We start from the raw sequence: 19,971 nt of genomic DNA, 5'->3' as shown, positions 1-19,971 counted from the left end.
CGGGTTTTATTAAATTACTTTATGTTTATTACGTTTGTTACTTTCATATCCTTCAGCCAATGTGTTTTGCTTGGGCCTGTGTGCCAATGAACCTTTCAAGGCTCGAGAATAATAAGTCAAGGTCACAAATCAAATGCTAGTGAGAAATGGCATCAGCCAAGAAAGACGGATTACGCCCACTACATGGGTGCTATTCACATTGTTGTGGCAGTCATGTACCCAACATTTAGACAAAAGATAACAAATCTCTACTCTGCCACCTCATCTACCGTCTGCCTGGCAACACCACAGTATTCAGGGTACACCTGTGCGGGGAATGAGATTTTGATATCAATTTATGATTATGATCAATTTAATAACTTATCTCATTCGTCAATTTCGGATCGAGTTTTATCTGTCATTGAGTAAAAGACAACTCCCACATAGGTTTAGTTAAACCCCATTAAATGACGCCACTCTGAAGAACCACTTACAACTGATAAAGTTTTAAAAGGTTTATATAAAATCAAATTTGAATGCAAATTACAATCCTCTCAGGATAAATCTCAAAGTATACAAAGAATACAAAATCAATTAAAGCTTCGATGTAAAGTGGTTCCTTTGCGTCATCTACAGAAAGAGAAAATAATCAAGTTAAATCTGTCCCTACTCTATACTAGGTGACATCCCTACTTCGCAAGTTTCTTCCCTAAAAAGGTGTCAGCAGTTTGACTTCCAAAGAAGTTCAAACTCTCTTAGCCTCTAAAGGTAACTTAAGTTTAAGAAGCAGTACCCTCTCTGCCTACCCATCCGCTCTTCTAAGGGTCCTCGGCCTACTGCTCCCTTGCGCTCTGATCTCTCTCAGCGCATCTGCTCAAGGCATCTACCCTTGCCTTCGCTCTGAGCAATTCACCTCGCTGTTCCTAATCTCCAATTGCTCATTGCTCTTCTCTCCTCTCCTCCCCGGGGTGCTGTCCCTAAAATACACAATCACAGTGTGGGTGGAACGCCCCTTGACGCCCACCACGGACTTTCCCCGATGATGTCAGTTTCTGGCTCTTTCCATTGCTTCATCTCCTCGCGTCGTCCGTTAGGTTGACCCTTCTCCTTAGATGTCATCTTCATCTTCTCGTTGGCGACTTTTAGTTGACACTTTCATCCAAAGTCAGATAACCTTAAACAAGACCTTAACATTACAACTCTTTCTCTGACCTTACTAGATCCTGTGAATGGTCATTCAAAACAAAGCTCAAATTCCAATCGCCTCCTCTCATGTTTAGGCAATAAACTTCGTTCGACATTTGTCACCTTAAATCTAACAAATGCTAGACTCTTCGGCTCGCACCTTCATGTGAAGACTATTCACGACTCCTGTGAGCCCACTAAATTACATCCATTGGACTACACTCTTGCGAACCCTTGGTCATTCAGGTTATAATCACAAATGACCTAAATTCTTCTAGCATTCCTACAAACTTCTTCTCCACAATATAACCTTTAACATACATTTATATACAATCGTATCTACCAAATACTTCGTTCATATGTGAATAGATCTTAGCTAAAATACAATTTCGTAGAATATAAACCTTAATACATAGAATATAAATTTCATAGAATACAACTTTATTCTCATTGGTTACTTCGTTATGTATGCTCTCTGCACGTTTCTCCATGTTACATTTCTCGCCGTTTCTGCATTTAAAGCTACACACGTACATGAATTCTACTCTGCACGTTCTACTGTTCGTAAGCATTTCTACATTAGCCCACTACGTATACGAGCCTTCTAAATCTAATGCATGTTTAACGTGTAAATACATTTACGTTTCCTATACCATAATATCACTTTAATTGACTTTATGCTATAGTCATCAACTTCACATTACGATATGCATTTCATTCCTACGTTTATAACATATACGTCTAAATATGGCTACGATATACTTTATATTCAAATTGCGCTCTCTCAGTTCCCCCCTTTGATGACTTTTAGGAGTCATCACTAAAAGCAATTTGAATACAACCCTTTATACAGAACCAGTTACATCATTTCCTCTTTTCATCATTTCAAGTGCTCTCAAACTTTTATACTGTTGATCTTGTAAAACAGCTAGTCTCCTTTCTTGTTCTTTCATCGATCTTTGTAACCTGTTCGTCTTATACCATTTATATAGTTTCACAAATCCTAACAATGAGATTATGCAAATTAATACTATTAATACAGGTTTTAATATATACCATATAATACTTTTGCCAAGGTTAGCAAACCAACTCCCAACTTTTCCTACTCCATTACCTACTTTTTCCCAAACATTTATTTTTGTCAAATCTTCGATTTCTTGGTGAATCTGTGTAATGTTTCTTATAACCTTCTCAAGTGGTTTTGAATTATCAGGAATATAAGTACAACATTCCTGAACCTTCAAAGATTTACAAACTCCGCCTTCTTTTGCTAATATTACATCAAGAGCAAGTCGATTCTGAAGAACCATTGCTCTAATCGATTGCATCTCACCTTCTATTAGCATTAATGATCTTGCAGTACTTGCAGATAATCTATCTACGACTGTAGCTAGTCTCCTGATCTTAACATCGTTAAGTATTAAACCTAACATAGGAAACATCGCTCCAAATACGTCTCCTACTACTTCTGCATCTCCTACTTCCCTTTTCATTCTTGTCGAAGCCTTTCTTTCTATTATCGCTAAATCCTTTGCATGGTATATTTTGGGGAAGACAATTGCCAAGTAACATGAACCATACCAATTGTCAGGCAGTTTTACATAGGCATTTCTCCCACATACAAAATATACATTAGGAATAGCCTGCATCCCTTTCATAAAATCTTTCGTATAATACTCTAACTTAAAAGCATGCTCACAATTCACTTCACCTACGAATTCACTCTCATAATATGTCTTGCTTCGAGTTAAACATAACTTTCCTTTCTGCGTTCTATCCAGTGCTATTGGACCATTGCTACCTTTCTTTTTATGTGCCTTCTCTTCTTCGGTCCAATCAGTTTTCCACTGTCCTGACATTTTTAAAATTTTCTGCCTTCTGTATCGATCATCTACTTGTCCTATAAACTTCTTTTCTACCTCTGACACTTTGCAAGTCAGATTATTTCTGCGTGCATATGATGTATCTAACGTATCCCAAGGAAGAAAGAATTTGGCTAGTCTATCCTCCTTTTTGTAATAGTCCCACTTATTCATTTGCTTATAATTCGGAACTTCTGGCAGTACCGAATCATAATTTGAAAAGTAGTACTCGAATCCTTCTCTACCATAAAATATACTAAGCAGTAAGCTACATGTTATCCCATAAGTCAATGGGAGATGATGATATCGAATGCCCTCATCTACAGAAGCCGGCAATTGCATACAAACGTAGCAATCCTTGGCCTCCATGGCATCGATATATTCGTATAATAGTTTAGCATATGCGTTTGACCTAAAGTTTCCCTGTGACTCATCTACGTGTAATCTACGAGTTTCATCTGCTAGTAACGCCTTTTCACGTATAACATTGCTCTCCTCCTTCTTTCCCACAAGAGCAGGTTTCAAAGTCGTTACAAATTTTACATTTGCTATTTCTTTATCGTTTTCATGTCCTACTATGTATGATATTGTCACTACTGTAATTATGAGAAATATCACTATCGCTATAAGTGTACCTATTATACATCTAGCTTTTCTGTTTGGGTTGCCGTTCTCCATGTTGTCAAAACAGCGTGACTCTTTCCCTTGCGAAAAAGTTTATCAGTTCAGTCCTTAGCTTGCCTTGTTTTCTTCTCGGTTTGTAAAGTTCTTTTTATCAACAAAAGTCTCTTTTTCGCAACAGTGTCTCTTTATTTTTAACAACAGACAACCCTAACCCTTCTCCGTCCTCTAAATGTAAACCCTAATTTTATTCTTCTTTCCACTCGGCGCTAGGTTATCTTCTTCTTTATAACTTATATACAAAAGTCTTTATACATCAACAATTATTCTCGTACCTGCAGCTCTTGCAACAAGTTCCAATAATTCAAAACGAATGACTTTGTCTTCTTCTTCTGATATTTGATGGCCAAATGTTGGAAATTGTAATCTGTTCAACACTAAATCTTTAATCCGACTCAAGTATGGGGGTATGGGAAGTGTGAAAGTCAGTAACCCCTCAGTCTCGAGTCCAGGCGTCAACATCCATATCTCCACTGCCACAAATGGATCGAGATCGATTACTTTCACACTCTTCACTCTCCCAGATTTCTGTCCCCAAGACATCTGCTAGATAAGTCCACTCTGGGGTGGCGTACCTTCTGCAGGGCACACGTACCCTTCTCGACCTTCGTGGACTCTCAGTTCCTGAGTCTGTCGTTTCTTCCTCCTGATCCGATTCTTCAGCAATCGGGACAAGAGTTCTTTCTTGCTTTTCTTCCGAGCTTGGCCTTTTCTTTCTCTCCGGCCAACTGGCTTCTTCACTCCTTGTTCTTCTGCTCCTTGTTCTTGGACCAGTCTCTTGGTCACTCTCAGCTTGTTCGGTATCCGATTCAGTCTCCCAGTTACTTTCTTCTCCTGAGGCGACTTCGGTCTCGCTAGTGTCTTGACCTTCGTCGACTTGTTCCAACACAGGTTCAGCCTCTTCGATCACCTCCACAGCTTGGCTTTCCCCCTCTATGGCTTCTCCGCTTTCCGCCGGATTCTCATCCGAGAGAGGAGCTGTTTCTTCTAGAGGTGTTGGCACTCTTCGAGTGTGTGAGGCATGTATCCAATTTGGCAGGCCTCCACACTTCACCGCTGTGTTCGTGACAAGTATGACTTGAAACGGTCCTCTCCAGCGCACGTCTAAGCAGTTCTTCCTGACATGCTTTTTCACCAGGACCCAGTCTCCAGGACTCAGGTCATGGCACAAGTCTTGTGCTGATGGAACCTCTGCAGCCTGGACCTGGAGGGACACAGAATTAATGGCATCAGATAGTCCCTTGCAGTAGTCCAAAATCAAGTCGTCTGTGATGTTCACTAGCGCTGCAGTTGGAACCGATGGCAATCTCATAGCTCTCCCCATTAGCACTTCATGTGGAGAGAGGCCTGTTTTCCTATCAGGTGTGCTACGTATGCTCATAAGAACCACTGGAAGTGCGTCTGGCCAACTCAGGGATGTCGATGAACAAACTTTAGCCAGTCTGGACTTGATTGTACTGTTGATTTGTTCTACAATCCCTGAAGCTTCGGGTCGATAGCTGCAGTGTAACTTTTGATCAATATTCAAAGCTGAACACAACATCTTCACTATTTCGCTGTTGAAATGAGTTCCTCTGTCTGATTCCAAAGAGGATGGCACCCCAAACCTCGGTATTAACTCTCTAAGTAACAGTTTCGCTACTGTAAGTGTATCGCATCTACGTGTAGGGTAAGCCTCAACCCATCTAGAAAATATACAGACAATCACTAAAACGTATCTGAGTCTGTTACATGGAGGCATTTCTATAAAATCAAGCTGCATTCTATTGAAAGGCCCCCCAGACCTTCCAATGTGACTCAATGTAACTGGTGTTCTCTTTCCCACGTTTAGTTGCTGACAGATCGCACATCGCTGACATACTGCTTCTGCCGCTACTCTAAACTTAGGATTAAACCACGTTTGTCTGAATACTCTCACCATTGCATCTCTTCCTATGTGTGCTGATCCATGCAATTTCCTTGCCATTGGACTAACAAGCTCATTTGGTAAAACTGCTCTCCCATCGGCAGAAACCCAAAAATTCATTTCGCTTTTCTCACAACCCGCTGTTTCCCAGCCCCTTTTCTCAACATCTGGTGCATTCTCCTGAACACTCCTTAATTCATCCCACGTATCTACCGTGTCTAACAACATTGTCAATTCAGTTCTTTCTTGAATTCCCCCCACTTTCACATCAGTGTGAGAATATCCTTGTTCTGCACAATAACGTGCTACTTCATCAGCATAGCGATTGCCCTGCGACACAAAGTCTACGTTCTTCGTGTGCGCGGCACATTTGACAACGGCTATGGCTGACGGACCTTGCAATGCTTCTAACAAAAGTCTCACGAATTCTCCATTCCTAATGGGAGAACCCGAGGAGGTCATGTACCCTCTTTGAGACCATAACTGCCCATAATCGTGAACTACCCCGAAACCATACTGGCTATCGGTGTATATGGTGACTCGAAGTTTGTCGCCTGCTAGGCAAGCACGAGTCAAAGCAACAATTTCAGCTACCTGTGCGGAGTGTACTCCTTCCAGGCAAGCGGCTTCTACAACTCTGGTAATCGTGCAAACTGCATAAGCTGCTCTCAGCTGACCGATATCGTCTCTTACGCATGAACCATCAACAAAGAAAATTTCATCAGGGTCAGTCAATGGCTCATCTACGATATCGGGTCTCGGTTTGGTACATAGTTCAGTCACATCGAGGCAGTCATGATCTGTACAATTTTCATCTTCCACTTCATTCGGAAGTGGCATCAAAGTTGCAGGATTCAAGACGGAGCATCTTTTTAGGGTCACATTCTCGGCAGCCAGTATGACCTGCTCGTAGCGTGTGAGCCTACTATTCGTCAGATGCTGAGTCTTCGTCCTGGTCATTAACAATTCCACAGAATGCGGTACATACACCACTAACTGATGTCCCATCACCACGCTTTCAGATCTTTCAATGCTGACACCCGTTGCAGCTACGGATTTGAGACATCCGGGCAACGCTGCGGCTACTGGATCTAATGTAGCCGAAAAGTACGCCACTGGCCTACGCGCATCTCCGTGGATCTGAGCTAAAACTGCTAAAGCGCATCCCTCTCTTTCGCAGCAGTAAAGCAAAAATTGTTTTGTATAGTCAGGCATTCCTAAAGCCGGGGCGCGACATAAGTCCTCCCTCAGCTGCAAAAACGCCATCAAGCAGTCTTTGTCCCATGGTACCGGATCACTCACTCCTTTGTGCGTCAGTTGTAATAACGGCTTTGCCTTCAGTGAGAAGTTGGCTATCCACTGTCGACAATAACCGACCATGCCTAGAAACATCCTGACCTCTCTTTGTGTGGTAGGCGCGTTCATTTTCATAATCGCCTCTATTCTGTCTGGAGACACCTTCCGTTTCCCCTTTTCAATCCTGTGGCCCAAGTATTGCACTTCAGTCTTACAATATTGCAATTTACTTGGTGACACCTTGTGCCCGTTCTCGGCCAAGTGATTTAACAAGGTGATGGTGTCTTCTCTGCAAGCTTCCTCTGTTTCTGACGCAACTAGGAGGTCGTCTATGTACTGGACTAGAACTGAGTTCTTGGGCAGTACTAGACTTTCAAGATTTCTCTTTAAAAGCTGGTTAAAAATCGATGGGCTTTCTGTATACCCCTGAGGGATACGACACCATGTTAAAACGCGATCTTCCAGCTTAAAAGCGAAAAGATACTGGCTCTCTTCATCTAAAGGAATCGAAAAGAAAGCCTGACACAAATCTATCACAGTAAACCATTCAGCTTGGAACGGTATCTGAAATAATATCACTGATGGATTCGGTACCACTGGACAACATGAGACAACAATATTATTAATCTTTCGAAGATCCTGCACTATTCGGTATTTTCCACTAGGCTTCTGTAAACCCATAATCGGTGAGTTACATGGACTACCCACGATCTCCTTCAGTATTCCCTGTTTAATCATGGATTCGATCACAGGCTTTATTCCTGCAATCGTCTCTGGTGTCAACTTGTATTGTGGTGTTCTTGGGTACTCAGCATTGAGTCTTACCAAGATCTTTACTGGTTCTACTCCTTTGATCAAGCCTATTTCTTCTCCAGTAAAATCCCACACCTCAGCTGACACTTTCTCCCTCAAGTCCTGTGGAAGCTCCTCCACTGTCAGGGTAGGATATAATTCCACACATTCCTGCGAATTTACAACTTTGAAATCGGCATCTTCATCGTTGGTCTGTACTTCTACTCCTTCAGGTGTGCAATGTATTGTGCAATTCAGTTTACACAACAGGTCTCTTCCTAACAAACACACCGGGCTAGAATCACAGATCACGAACTGATGTTCGTCACTGTAATTCCCTATCTTTACTGACACTGGTTCTGTCAGAGGATTCGTCATCCTCTTGTTTGCGACTCCTACCACCTGAATCATTTCTCCTGATATCGGCAGACCTGGGACTACCGCTGATCTCAACGTGGATCGAGTGGCTCCCGTATCCACCAAAAAGGTTGTAGGACATCCAGCTACTTCAGCTTCTACGTATGGTCCTCTCTGATCTACTTCCAGGGCTGCTCCTAAAGTACAGTCTTCTTCCCTATTCACTCGTTGCCCTGTAAGAGGATCAACGTAGTAGCATTCTTCTCCTCCTACGAACAATGGCATTTGTCTGTAGGTTTTCCCTCCATTCGCAATTCGAGGCGGTTGAGGAAACGGGGCTCGAGGAGTCTGAGTCCCCCCTTTGATAAACTTTCCCTTCGGGACTGTTGCTCCCTTAACCACGTTGTTCTGTACCTCTTCCTCCTCCTGTTCTAATTCTCCTGTCTCAATATTGTAAGGACACTCGCGTCTCCAATGTCCCACCTCGTTACACTGATGACACCTGGTTGTCCTTTTCAGTGTTGCGATATCCATTCTCGGTCTCGGTCTTTCTTCCTCTTCTCTGCTCTGATTATTCTGTTTCTTTGCTTGCGCTCCTGTTCCCTGCTGTCGCTGTCCACCCTTTCCAGCTGCTTGCATCTGTACTAACATTAACTTTTCCTTAAGCTTCTTTGCCTTCGAGTCTATCTCATCGCTACAGTATCTAGCATACCTCAGAATTTCGTCTAAAGGTTTGTTCTGCCAACAGATCAAGTGCTGTTGAATCATTAGGCTTATGTCTGGTCTCAGTCCGAGAACAAACTTCGACACAAACTGTCCTATGTCCTTAGGATCCATTACGTCCAACCCACTATACTGTTTGAATGCTTTCAGTAACCTCTCATAGAACTCGTGAACTGTCTCTTTAGGCTCCTGAGTTGTTCGATCTATCTTAACCCAGTCTATGTCTTGCACCGGCACTTTCTCTTTCAGCCATGTTATTACCCTTTCGTATTTTTCCATGACTCTGTCTGATGGACCACCTGTCTGGGTATCTCTCTGAGGCTCACAAGTGGGCCATTCAATACTAAGTTTGCATGCCGTCCACAAGTCTCCGGGTACTACGATATCGAACAATGTGTTCAAATCGATCCAGAGAACCTTAGAGATCTTCACGAATCTCTCTACCTGCTTGTACCACTCAACGGGATTTTCTCTAAGTTTCGGGAAGGAATTAATGAATGCCGCTAAATCCCCCCTACTCCATGGTACATGCACGTAGTTTCCGTTCGCGATTTCTCGCAAAGGAAAAGCTTCCATTCGCATTAGGTCTGTATCCTGAGACTTCACAAGTGCACTCCGTCTGACAGATCCCTTCTTGGACCATCTTTCCTCCCATCTATCCAGATCTCTCCAAATTCTAATACACATGACCAATTCCCTTATGTGTACTCTCAGCCCAATCGTTCTGCGCTCATCTAAGTCTAGATCCGTGCAATTCAACCTATGATTGGCCTGCAAAGCCTTAGTTCGTGATATGTCTATCATGTACTTGTCAGCCAGTTCAGATAACTTTTCATGAGCTGCTCTTGCCTTTCGAGTAACGTCCTTGGATAAAAACAGTATCTCATCTGGAGCGTACAGCTCTAACCTCTCAATTGCCACTGTGCCGTCAATTATTTCATCTAAGTCTGATTTTAAACTCATTACATCTATGCGTCTTGCTTTTATTTCGGCTTTCAGTACGTCAGTCCTAGGTTGTTCTCTTGCGTCCCTCTCTCCTCCACTATGCGCCCTACGCCTGAGCACAGGTGAGTTATGAGGAATCTTTCTTCCATCTCTTTGTTCCCACCTCTCTAAATCCCAAGCCTTTCCATCTTCCCTTGGGGTGTGGTGGAACAATACTCCATCCCTTAATCCTACACTCCGTCTTTTCGGTTCGGTTTCTCCGGATACAAGATAAGATCCTCCGTGCTGTTCTAAACCACTGTAACTCGCTTGCTGTCTGGTATCACTTAACAGACGATAAGGTCCTTCATGGCTCTCCATGCTCCCGCGATCTCTTTCGTGATCACCGGATGTATGGCGAGACGTTTCGCGACTACCTATATTCTCATGACTTCGTCCTAGATCACCGGACGCATGGCGAGACCCTTCGCGACTCTCCGTGTTCCCGTGATTCCAATGTTGAACATTTTCATCCGGAGTATGGTGTGTGCATCTGAAAGTGTTTCGGTATTCCTGCGTCCTTCGTTCTCCTTCACTAAAGGTGACGCGAGGCACTTCGCCACACCCTGCACTCCTGTCATCGCACATTTGCCTATTGCCACTAATGGTAGGGCAATTATCTCTTCTGCTTCCTTGACTCCCTCTCTCCCACTCTGGGCTGCTTTCGCCAGCTCCACAATGAGAGAGGACCTTGTTATCCTGGTCTCTCCATTCAGCTCCTGTTTCTAAACTTTTATTCCTAGCCTCCTCAGCAGTGTCCCATTCTTTCAGATATTCCCTTAACTCCTTATAGGATTTCGGTTTTGGTCCCCTCAAATCCATCGATCCTCTTTGACCCCCTTGTTCTATCCAGGGACCCGTCGCGGAATCTAATGGGGTACTCCGACTCACTGGTGCTAATCTCTGACTTTGAGGATTCATCGTGTTATTCCTATTCTCCATCTCTGCCCTTTCCCTGTCCCATCGTGCCTGTTCCTCCTGCTGGACCCCCTCTGGGTTGTAGATTGACACAATAGGGCCTATGGTAACAGGTACTTGTAAAGCGTCTGGCATTTGGTACGACCTTGCACATTGCGTCTCTGGCACCTTCTGGACCACGAATCTTCCCACTACTCTCTGTTCGGAACTAGTTTGGGGTATTTCCTCACTCTTGTTGGAGTCCCACTCTGTTACTGGGATCGATTTATATTCTCCCCATCTAGCTCCTTCCCCTTGCTGTAATATGGGACTTGCGGATTCACCGCTATACGGAGGTGGTCTCTCTGTTAACAGCCTCTCTAACAGTTCTTCTTCCGTTTCGCTATCCTCGTCTTCCTCTTCTAGGGGTTTCTTTTCTCCCGTAGCTTCTATCATGGTGAACAGTTTGTCTGCTTCTATCTTTTGCACTCTCCACTTCTTAGCTTCCTCATCCCATTTAGCATCCTGTAATGCCTTTACTGATCGTCTCACTCTTTCTTGACGCCTCTTTACGCCTTTTGCGTGTGCTGCTCTAAACCATGCACTAAGAGCTTCGAATTGTGTTGGCCTCGGTAGAGGTCTTGTTGCAAGCATTACCGCTTTCAATTGGTTCAACACGTCTAGTTTAAACGTTCCGAATCTCGGAAACGTCAATTCCTTTTCTCCTTCTGTTAGCCTATTCCACTCGGAAATCCATAATATCGAGTGTAAGCCTACATTTACTGCCATATGATAAGCTGGTGTGCCTTCTGGTGGAGCTTCTTCTCCGGCATATAAGTTTCTTCTATTCTTCCTAAAGATCTTTCTTAAACCCTTAAAGCACTTCATTTTTGATGATCTACGATTTTCCTCTTATTAATTCTCTTCCTTATTTACGTCCCGATGACAACCACCAATCCCGGTGCGACTCTCGCTAGTCAGCCTATCTCAACGCTGTTCTACGCCGACTGACCAATCTCAGCGCGATTCTACGCTGACGTCACTTGTTCCCTCTGCAGCAATTTCCTTCGTTTCTCGACTCGTCTCGCGATCTCACATGCGTTTCATTCATACGCCGAAAAATGACTACTTCCGTCCAAGCGATCACTTTTCTCTGACTGTACGGCCACAGTCTAACTGTAATTGCCACCTCAACTGGCGAGACGTCTTTCCTCGTACGGTCAGACGTTCACCTCAACTGATAGGTTACTTTCACACAGTAAACGTACGACCAGCATGCGTTTACTCATACACTCACTCAAACGCTCCCCCTATCATCGGTCTGCGGGCGATCAATGGTACCTCATGACCCCCATTAAATGGTAGACAAATTACTCTGGGTGTTCGATACACCCGAACCACTTAAGCCCTCTGGACATAAGATTTTATCCGGTTGCGCGCGCTCACAACCTTCCCTCAATCACACTACAGGCATTCAACTCCGCTTGACATTACAACACAGGAACAACATAAAACACCGCAATCTTACAACGCATGACCCTTATACTCACTCTCGACCGATTCTGCTGCTTTTCTCTCGACGCACCGTCAGCACCTTCTTCGGCTGCAATTCTTCTTCTGGTCGTCGATGACTAGGGACCTTGGGGTAAACTAAACCTGGCCTAGGTTGTCTTCCTCAAGAAGATAACCATCCTCTGCTACCAACTGCGGGGAATGAGATTTTGATATCAATTTATGATTATGATCAATTTAATAACTTATCTCATTCGTCAATTTCGGATCGAGTTTTATCTGTCATTGAGTAAAAGACAACTCCCACATAGGTTTAGTTAAACCCCATTAAATGACGCCACTCTGAAGAACCACTTACAACTGATAAAGTTTTAAAAGGTTTATATAAAATCAAATTTGAATGCAAATTACAATCCTCTCAGGATAAATCTCAAAGTATACAAAGAATACAAAATCAATTAAAGCTTCGATGTAAAGTGGTTCCTTTGCGTCATCTACAGAAAGAGAAAATAATCAAGTTAAATCTGTCCCTACTCTATACTAGGTGACATCCCTACTTCGCAAGTTTCTTCCCTAAAAAGGTGTCAGCAGTTTGACTTCCAAAGAAGTTCAAACTCTCTTAGCCTCTAAAGGTAACTTAAGTTTAAGAAGCAGTACCCTCTCTGCCTACCCATCCGCTCTTCTAAGGGTCCTCGGCCTACTGCTCCCTTGCGCTCTGATCTCTCTCAGCGCATCTGCTCAAGGCATCTACCCTTGCCTTCGCTCTGAGCAATTCACCTCGCTGTTCCTAATCTCCAATTGCTCATTGCTCTTCTCTCCTCTCCTCCCCGGGGTGCTGTCCCTAAAATACACAATCACAGTGTGGGTGGAACGCCCCTTGACGCCCACCACGGACTTTCCCCGATGATGTCAGTTTCTGGCTCTTTCCATTGCTTCATCTCCTCGCGTCGTCCGTTAGGTTGACCCTTCTCCTTAGATGTCATCTTCATCTTCTCGTTGGCGACTTTTAGTTGACACTTTCATCCAAAGTCAGATAACCTTAAACAAGACCTTAACATTACAACTCTTTCTCTGACCTTACTAGATCCTGTGAATGGTCATTCAAAACAAAGCTCAAATTCCAATCGCCTCCTCTCATGTTTAGGCAATAAACTTCGTTCGACATTTGTCACCTTAAATCTAACAAATGCTAGACTCTTCGGCTCGCACCTTCATGTGAAGACTATTCACGACTCCTGTGAGCCCACTAAATTACATCCATTGGACTACACTCTTGCGAACCCTTGGTCATTCAGGTTATAATCACAAATGACCTAAATTCTTCTAGCATTCCTACAAACTTCTTCTCCACAATATAACCTTTAACATACATTTATATACAATCGTATCTACCAAATACTTCGTTCATATGTGAATAGATCTTAGCTAAAATACAATTTCGTAGAATATAAACCTTAATACATAGAATATAAATTTCATAGAATACAACTTTATTCTCATTGGTTACTTCGTTATGTATGCTCTCTGCACGTTTCTCCATGTTACATTTCTCGCCGTTTCTGCATTTAAAGCTACACACGTACATGAATTCTACTCTGCACGTTCTACTGTTCGTAAGCATTTCTACATTAGCCCACTACGTATACGAGCCTTCTAAATCTAATGCATGTTTAACGTGTAAATACATTTACGTTTCCTATACCATAATATCACTTTAATTGACTTTATGCTATAGTCATCAACTTCACATTACGATATGCATTTCATTCCTACGTTTATAACATATACGTCTAAATATGGCTACGATATACTTTATATTCAAATTGCGCTCTCTCACCTGTTAGATCTGATCACCTACTGCTCTCTCTGAGACTCTAACTATTTAATCCTAGGTGACCTCAACCTACACTGGAACGAAGAAAACAACCAGCTAATCAACTCCCTAAATCAGAGGTGTCAAACACAATTCCCGCGGGCCGAATCCGGCCCGCCAGACCTCGTCATGTGGCCCGTGTAGGCGCCGCCGGTCGCCAGCCTTCACCTTTTATTCTCGCTTTTTTTTATTGAGACAAGAAAGCTGCCTCTTCAGCGCATGCGCAGCAGCCTACAAGCCAGAGAACGTCTGCCCTCTAGCGTTATTGACACAAGAAAGCCGTCTCTTCAGCGCATGCGCGGCAGCCTACAAGCCAGAGAACGTCTGCCCTCTAGCGTTATTGACACAAGAAAGCCGCCTCTTCAGCGCATGCGCGGCAGCCTACAAGCCAGAGAACGTCTGCCCTCTAGCAGCGCCGGCTGTTCTACACAGGAAACCTCCACTTTACATGCATTCAGGAAACCTCCACTTGTTGAGCGCATGCCATCCTGTGATCTGTGACAGATCCAACGGCTGCCTGAACCCTTCTCTCCTGCACTGTAAGTACACATATGATGTATGTGGGGGTTCTGCTTAATATTCTGCTTAAAAGTCTGAGCGGTAAACTTTGGATATACTGACCACTTCCGTGTCACTTTACAGTGGTGTAGGGACCATAAACTACAATCAAATAACCGAAAAATGTCCAAGAAAAGAAAAGTTGATGCAGAGGGAAGGCAATTTCAGGAGAGATGGGAAAGTGAATACATGTTTGTGATTAATGGAGACAAGCCGGTATGTCTTATTTACTATGAGGCAGTGGCAGTGATGAAGGAATACAATTTACACCGGCACTTTGAAAAAATTACTGTCTGTTAACAAAAATCATTTTTCAATAAATTGTACAATAATTGTACATTTGAATATCTACTTGCCATTATTCTGACTATGTTTCTGCTTTAAGAGCTAGTAAGTTATTACAAAAAACAGTAATAATTGAATGCAGTGACAATAATTTATGATAATAAAGAGTGGACACATAGTCCTACAGATACAACCGGCCCTTTGAGGGTGACCAAACTGCTGATGCGGCCCCTGATGAATTTGAGTTTGACACCCCTGCCCTAAATGACCTCCTAATCAACAACATCCTTATGCAACACTGCTCTGAAGAAACACACGACAAAAGATCTTTCCTAGATGCCATTATTGCTCAAAGTGACACAATCCGTATTGATCGCATCTTGCCTGTTGACTGGTCGGATCACTACCTCATCTTATTCTGCATCAGCCAACCAATCCTATAAGAACCCTCCATGCTGGACCCCCCCAAATGGACAAGAAACCTAATTCAGATCCCCCTAGCTACCCTAGAGGAAAAGATGAGATCTTTCCTAGCTCCACGGATGAGCCCTCCACAATAGAACTCACATCTCACTATAACACAACTATGACTTCATTTCTGGGCCAACTAGCCCCCCTGAAATTAAAAAGAGCCAGAAACATTCCGTCCAGATCCTGGTTCAACACGGATATAAACTCTGAAAGGAGACACCTCAAGGCCATAGAAAGACGCTGGCAGAACAACCCAACCTCAATCCTCTGCGAACAACTCAAATCAACTTGCAGGAAGTACAAAAAACACATAATTAACAAAAAATACTCCTTCTTCTGCTCTGCTCTCTACAATGCAAAAAACAGGCCCAAGGAACTCTTCAACCTCATCAGACAACAGACTTCCAAGTCCCCTCTCCCTTGATGTTCGCCTCCAAAGACAGGTGCAATAACTTCGCCAACTTCTTCAACGGCAAAATCACCAAGATCGAACTCTCCCTCAATGTCAACCGCAGTACCACTCACATGAGCCTGTCCCCAAGGACATATGATATTGCACATAACCACCCTCCAATACTCTGGAAAACCTTTAACCCCATCTCTGAATCAATGATAGTTAAACTAATCTCCACCTCCAAACCCTCTTCCCAAGCCCTCGATCCCATACCCACTAAAATGGCTAAAAACCTCAAACTCTCCTTAGCCCGGCTCTGGAGCAAAATAATAAACAGCTCCGTGAGAACCAGAACCATTCCAGACTGCCTCAAAGTCGGCCAAGTAACACCACTTCTAAAATAAATGGGCTTGGACACTAATGCCTTGAATAACTTCAGACCCGTTTCCAATCTTCGTCTCCTATCTAAAATCCTGGAAAGATGTGTTCTCCTACAATTGACCCAACACATGGACAACATCAACCTGCTGGACCCCCACCAATTGGGCTTCCGACAAGGCTGCAGCACAGAGACAGCAATCATTAACATCATAGATGACATCCACAAGTCACTAGACATAGACTGATGCTGTCTACTCATACTCCTAGACTTATAGGCAGCCTTTGACACAGTTGACCACAAGTACTCCAAAATAGGGTAGGTGCAGGAGGGACGGTCCTACAGTGGTTCTCCTCCATTCTCAAGAACTGCACACAAAGAATAAAAATCAATAACTTCTCGTCGGAACTACACCCCGTCAGCAGAGGTGTCCCACAAGGATCAGTTCTTTCCCCTCAACGTTTCAACATCTTCATGGAACCCCTCACCACTAAACTCAAAAACACCAAAATCCCCTTACACCTATATGCAGATGACACCCAGATCTATATCGAAACTTTCTCCATCGTGGACATTCATAGACTTAACAACACTCTTAGAGAAGTCCAAAACTGGCTTTCCCTTAATCACTTGAAACTCAACCAAGACAAAATGGAATTCCTCCTCATCTCTAACAAAAAAGAGAACCCCAAAATCACAGTATGGCTGAAAGCCATTGACGTCCTCAACAGCAATATCACCCTGGCTGACTCTGTAAAATCGCTGAGAATCACCCTCGATTCAAAACTTGACATGGCCAAGCACATCAAATTCTCGGCAAGAAGTGCCTTTCTCAACTTGAAACTACTCAACAAAATAAAACCCTATATCCCGCCTAAGGACCTCAAGCGAGCTACTCAAGCACTAGTGCTATCCAGACTAGACTACGGTAATGCAGCCCTCACAGGTACAGCTAAATGCCACTTGGCTCCCCTCAGAACAACACTCAATGCAACAGTCAGAATGGTCACAGGATCAAAGAAATACGATGTTATGTTATGTTATTAAAATATTTATTAAGCGCACTGTCACCGATTGGTTTCTTGGCGCTGCGATCAACAGTAGCATAAACGTGGATGAAGGGTGGAGAGTTATTGAAGTGCTTGTCTGAAGAGCCAGGTCTTCAAGGCTTTCCGGAAAGAGAGAAGGTCCTGACAATTCCGGATCTCCAGAGGAAGGGTGTTCCATAGGCAGGGGGCAAGTGTAGCGAACCTACGGCCTCCGGCGCGCTTAAGTTTGAAAGGGGGCGTCTGCAGGAGGCTCTGATGGAGTGAGCATAGGTTTCGTGACGACATGTATCTGGTAATTAGTTGATTAATGAATTTGGGGATTTTGCAGTACAGGGATTTGGATATTATACATCCAGTTTTAAAGGCACAGCGCTGGGTGACTGGAAGCCAATGCAGTTTCCTGAGTAGGGGAGTAGCTGCCTGTCGCCTCGGTTGATTCAGGATTAGCCTCGCAGCGTGGTTCTGTACCATCTGGAGGCGTTTAGGTAGGTAGTTGGGAAGGCCTAGATAGATGGCGTTTGCGTAGTCCAGATGGGACAGGACAGTGGAGATCACAACCTGGGTGATTGCCTCGGGCGTGAGTAGACGACGGACCTTCCGGATTTTTTTTAGCTGGAAGAAACACTTGGAAACCACCTGGCCTACTTGTGCTTTCAATGAAAGATCACAGTCCACGGTGACTCCAAGTGTTTTGGCCGACGAGGAGGGTGTCGGAGCTTGGCCCAGGTCAGAAGGCCAGTAGTGAGGGCCCCAGTGCTTGGCACTGTCCCCGGTCACCCTGCCTGGTGGGGTCAAAACAGGAGGACTCCTCAAGGAAGTTGGAGAGGCATTTAGCCACATGAGCCTCCAGGACTTTTGCCAGATAGGGCAGTAGGGAGATGGGCTGCTAGTTGGCTTCACAAGCTGGGTCAGCCCCGGGTTTTTTTAAGAGCGGGATGACCGTGGCCTCTTTAAACGCTGAGGGGACTATACCGAGGGTCAAGGAGTTATTCAGAAGTGTACGGGCAGGGGCTGGGTATGTGGAAAAACACTCTTTCAAGATGTGGGGGGGGCAGCTATCTGAGGGAGCACCGGATTTTACTCTTGTCAGTAGTTCCCGAAATTGGTCCTGGGTTATGGGTGAGAAGCTGCTGAGAGTATTGTGGTTAGGCTTAATTGTCATACTGGAGTTGAGAAGGGACGCCGGTTGGGGAATACTGGCTTTGATATCCATTATTTTATCAGTGAAGTAAATATTAAGTGAATCACAAAGAGGCTGGGTGGGAATTATCTTGGGGCGGACAGTGTCTAATATCACATATCACCTGCACTCAAAGAGCTAAAATGGCTCCCAGTCGAAATGCGTGCCAATTTCAGAACTGCTTGCCTCACGCACAAAGCCTTGCAAACTGGGAAACCAGCCTACCTGGAATCCAAACTTAAGAAGCTGTCAAGACTAGGACCCTCAGGAGCTCCAATACGCTTCTCTTCATCCCGCCAAAAACCCGTAAACAAAAAAACGCAGCCCGCTCATATTCTGGAAGCGCAACCAAAATTTGGAATTCCATCCCAGTCCACATCAGAACTACCCCATCCTTTCAAAAATTCAAAATGCACCTCAAATACCTCTTTCTCAATCGTCCACCCATGTATTGATAGCTGCCGATGGAGCACACTAGCCGGAGCCAGACAGATGCCATATTCTCTGCCATCAAGTCATCTACCTCCGCAAAGCCACCGGACACCTACCTCACCCCAACACCCATGAAAGGGGCTGGCTTGAGCCAATGTGCACACCGCTACAACTCCATCTGACTTCCCTGCTTCAAGGCGGTACAGCATACCCATACCTAAATGAAGCACCAGGATCCATTATACCATTATATATACTACCACGCTATTATGTTTTCCCCAAGACAATTTCGTTGATGTGATTTCTTGACTCACATCTCTGATACCCTTGGATCTGGCCAGTGCTATATAAATCTCTCAAATAAATAAATAATAAATAAATACCAGGTGAGAAGGGCTGCACCAACAGGAGTATAATCCAGCCCTCCATAGTGCATACACTCCCCACCATGGTAAACAAATGAAAGTGTCTAACTTGCTTCTTAACAGCTAAAAAGCCCTTGCTTTTGTTTTCGGCTTAGACAGCAAATATGTTTACTGAGGATAAAGAAAAACATGGTTTAAAGTCAGAGGTACATAGAGAGCAAGGGATACGGTCAGGCGATGGGGCATTAGAGCCAAATAGGGGCTGGGTTAATTAATAATAAAGTTGGTGAAATTGTTTGACTGTTCATGTACAGGAGAGTCTTCAAGACATAACTAGTTTGCATGGCAATGTGACCAAGGATGGCTCTGGTTTAGGTTTTGCCTTGCTGATCAATAAAGTGATCATTGTACAATGGTAGTCATGCATGTGATTTGACAAATCCTCAACAGTTACGTTGACAAGATAAATCACACCTGAAAAAGTAACAGGAACCAAGATCTGCCAAAAAGAATGAAAAGTAAATGCCGCCAATGGTTAATTTGTAAAAAAAAAGTGTTGGGTTCTCACCAGGAGGCTGGTTGCACAACCCCATTTCTCTTGTTAGTACTGCCTAACATAGAAACAACTACTAACCATGAAAGTGTGGAGAGGGTGTGGTGTAATGTCCAGAGCTGCAGACTTCAGAGCTGGGGAACCTGGTTAAAGTCTTGGCCTAGGCTCAACATTCTGTGATTCTGGGTCAAATAATGTAAACTCCCCCAGCCTACCATAAATGAACATGTCCTTAACTGGTTCTCATGAAAAGAATAG

This window comes from Lissotriton vulgaris, chromosome 11, assembly GCF_964263255.1.
Source record: "Lissotriton vulgaris chromosome 11, aLisVul1.2, whole genome shotgun sequence".
Classification (NCBI taxonomy): Eukaryota; Metazoa; Chordata; class Amphibia; order Caudata; family Salamandridae; genus Lissotriton; species Lissotriton vulgaris.
Note: the sequence above shows the minus strand (reverse complement) of the source record.